The sequence below is a fragment of the Manis javanica genome, chromosome 1 (assembly GCF_040802235.1).
Source record: "Manis javanica isolate MJ-LG chromosome 1, MJ_LKY, whole genome shotgun sequence".
Classification (NCBI taxonomy): Eukaryota; Metazoa; Chordata; class Mammalia; order Pholidota; family Manidae; genus Manis; species Manis javanica.
In genome coordinates this window covers 13,347,822-13,351,261 of record NC_133156.1, presented here as the reverse complement: position 1 = coordinate 13,351,261, position 3,440 = coordinate 13,347,822, and the positions used below count along the sequence as shown (strand labels likewise).

The following is a 3,440-nucleotide window of genomic DNA, read 5'->3' as shown; positions in this document are numbered from 1 at the left end:
GGCAGAGGTTTTACTGGCCCTGACTCCTTGCTGCTGTGGGCCAGGGCTCTCCTTACTATGGGGCAAGAAAGGAGCTGTCATTTAATGAGTGTTTTCTGCATTCTGGACACTTCACCCATTTCCTCAATCAATTCCCACCCAGAGGAACCATTATCCCATATTCCAGATGCACCACCTGAGGCCCAACAGGATGGACAACCTACTGGACGTCCACCGACAGGAAGTGGGGAGGCTTGTTACAAACACTATCTATTGCACTTTTTTTGTTTTTTGCTTTTTAACGTAATCATTTTCAATGTCTTTCAGGATTTCTTTGGGAGGAAGATGGAGAAACATGACTGGATGACAGCATGAAAAGGTGGATTCACGTTTGCGTGGGACAAGCCATGAAGCAGGTGTCTGGTACCTTCGCCATGCTCCTAGGGAAGACGTGACATATAGTGAGAGCATGGTCCAGAAACGGGGTTGCCCCAGAGGAAGGCTAGTGGAAAGCCCCCGGATGAAGCTGAAGAGGGAGGACCTCCAAGTCCTACATTTAGATCCCAACTATTTAATTTCAGAAACATGGCACTGAGGAGGTCTGATGGTCACCTCACTTGACTGAAGTGTCCAGGGACCCCACCCCTTTGCTTGGTACCAATTTCCCTGCTCTGGGCTCTCTGGGGGCAGAAGCCCCGGCGTGAGAGCCAGGGCCACACTTTTGCCCCGTGACCAGCATGGGCCCGGGACCCAGTGTCCATTCACTTTATATTTGCCAAAAGAACAGTCTCATGTGTCATAACAAAACACAAGCGACTTCCCAACATGTTCATAAAAGAAGGGCATGCACAATAGGCCTCCACTTCGCTTTCGAAAGACTGCTGATGTTTGCATTTTAACAACTTTAAGAGTAATGCCTAGATCTTATAAGTGGAGAATTGTCCTACAACTTGTTAACATCCTGTTAATCTCATCAGCCAAAGTGGTTTAAAATACTTCAACTTCAAATTTGTGTGATCGATTTTCAAGTAAACTATGTGACTTGTGATGTCCTCCCCTCAGACATTCAGCCTCTTTTCTGTACTAGATAGTCCAGGGGCCCTTCTGAGTTCCTAAAAATTCTAGAATTCAACATGAAATGAACAGGACCTTCCTTCCTGAGGATGGCATTCTGAGCTGCAAGGCAGGGAGCAGAGAATCAGCTCTCTCCCCCCCACCCTCCCCCCGACCCTCCCTCCTTCCTTCCCCCTCCATCCATCGCACACTCACGCTGTGCCAAGCAGAACTCATTTCTCTGGTTGGGGACATGGACTGACAGTCAGGAACACAGATATTCTTGCTGCAAACTTCTCTCTTCCAGAAGGTGTCTCTCGCACTGGGTGTGAGCCTGCAGGTCCTCTAAGCCACGCCTGCAATTGCATGTGCAGGTGGGGGTGGGGGCAGGGCTGGAGCCGGTGTGAGAGGAGGGAAGGGGGAGCTGGGGGTAGAACAAGGAATGCAGCTGCTGGGATGACCCCCAGCGGCACACGCTCACAGCCTGTCGGTAACTTTATCGCCTCTTCAAGGACCCCTGATGTCTCTGCCCATTAAACAGCATTTTAAAGGGGATGATAACTTTCCTTCAGGCTCAAAGCTACTTTGCTCTATCAGGAGGCATAAGAAATCTGGTCCATCCTTAATATCGGTAATTCTATGATCCTGAGCGGATGAGGTGTAGGAAACGCAGACAGCCACAGGGTACTGTCTATCTGGTTTTGTTTTAAACCTAACCCTGGAAGCATTATAAGCTGGAGAGATGAGCTCATGAAGGGGTTAGAGGTGGGGTTAGGGTTAGGGTTAGGGTGGGATGCAGTTCTTTCTGGGCCTATTCCCACCCCCACCGACACAGGGAGGATGGGGTTGGAGAGCCCGGGCTGCTCTTTGACGGCCTGCCTGGCACATCTGCATCACCCAACGCCTGCCATGAGGCCACCAGGGAAGGCCACCCTGGGGCTGCTGAGCCCTGGGCAGAGAACATTAAGTGGCACCCTTACCCCCCGTCCCCCGCCACAGTGTGCAGTTTCTCAGGGGGATGGAGATCGGATCTACCAGACGGGGTGAGAGAGTTAGGGGCCCAGAAACCTCGGTCCCCCAGATCGCCCCCTGCAGGGGCCCCTCTGCTGGCACAGGCAGATGGGCTGGTCCTGAAGGCAGAAAGGGACCAGACTTTGGTGCAATTGTCCCGGATGCAGAGGGAAGCCAGGAAAGCCTGGGGGTATTGGGGAGTTTATGAGATGGTTTAACACAGAGGGTGTTAGGGACAGATGGGTGGGGCAGAGCTGTCCTCCGTCCCCTGGCCCAAGGACGGTACTAGGAATAGGCTGTGGCCACCAGCACCCAGGCCTGTCTCCCTGGACATTGATCAATGATATGTATGTTCTATAAATTGTCAAACACGCAGGACAAATGGTCAACCATGAGGTCTGGAGGGCTGCCAGACCACAAGCCGGCTTCCTCCAGATTCCAGAGAGCCTGCCCTAGGGAAGGACCCGCCCTGCATGCAGCAGGAAGCAATTCAGGGAAGACCTCACATGTGATGGAAGACAGGGCCACCTAGTGCAACAGGGCGCGTCCAAGCCCCCAGATAGCAGCAGTGACAGGGAGGCCAGGGGCGAGAATAACCTGAGAGCTCCAGGACGGATCCACAGGCCACGAAGGGCAGGTGACCGCACAGCTGGTCTGAGCAGGCTCCGGGGAAAGTCCCGGCACCCAACAGTCCCAAGTCCGTGCCCAGCAAGCTTTGGTGCTGATCACGTCGGAGAAAGTGTTATGGCCACTGCCAAGAAAACAAATGGTAAGCATATCCCAATAAAACAAAATAAAACTACACTAACTAAACTAAAAGGTGAATCCTGACTCAGGAAGTTAGCAGACCAGACCTGAGCTCATTTCCCCCAATAAACCCCAGGATATGAAAGGCCCTAAAGCCATTGCCCACCCCCTTGCTGGAGCGCCGGCCTCTTCCGGTTACCCTCCCCCCACCCTGCCCCAGGTTTACCATGGGTCCCCTGCACTTCATGTCTTGTAGGATGGCGACATCTGCTGGTAGTCGCTGTTCTAGAAGCCCGTTCTCAGAAATTAAATGGCCTCTTTATTCTTTATTTAAAAGTTCTATTTGAAAATAGTGTAAACACAACAGGAGGCTTTTATCCACTGGTCTTGCACCTTCCTTTGGGCACGTTTAGTCTCCTAAGCAGGAACACATTCCTGAGAAGTGTGCATATCAACACATCCTCCCTCCCCTCACCCTGCACAGAGGGCGTGGGAGTTAGGGCACCGGCACACACAGGCGCGCGCACACACACACACACACACACATACACACACACACACACACACACACACACACACACACACACACACACACACACACACCACACCCCGGTTAGAGACCAGAAAGGACCAGTGACAGCTGACACGCC

The 3,440-nt window shown here is 52.4% G+C and overlaps 1 long non-coding RNA gene across 1 annotated transcript; it reads right to left on the bottom strand.

Moving 5' to 3' along the window:
- Positions 1–303: 303 nt before the first annotated feature.
- LOC118969481 (uncharacterized) lies at positions 304–3,087 on the bottom strand. The gene is made up of 3 exons (XR_012127724.1): positions 2,641–3,087; positions 1,249–1,388; positions 304–419 (listed from the first exon to the last, which is right to left on the bottom strand). It is a non-coding gene; the product is annotated as an uncharacterized lncRNA (long non-coding RNA).
- Between the last annotated feature and the right edge of the window lie 353 nt (positions 3,088–3,440).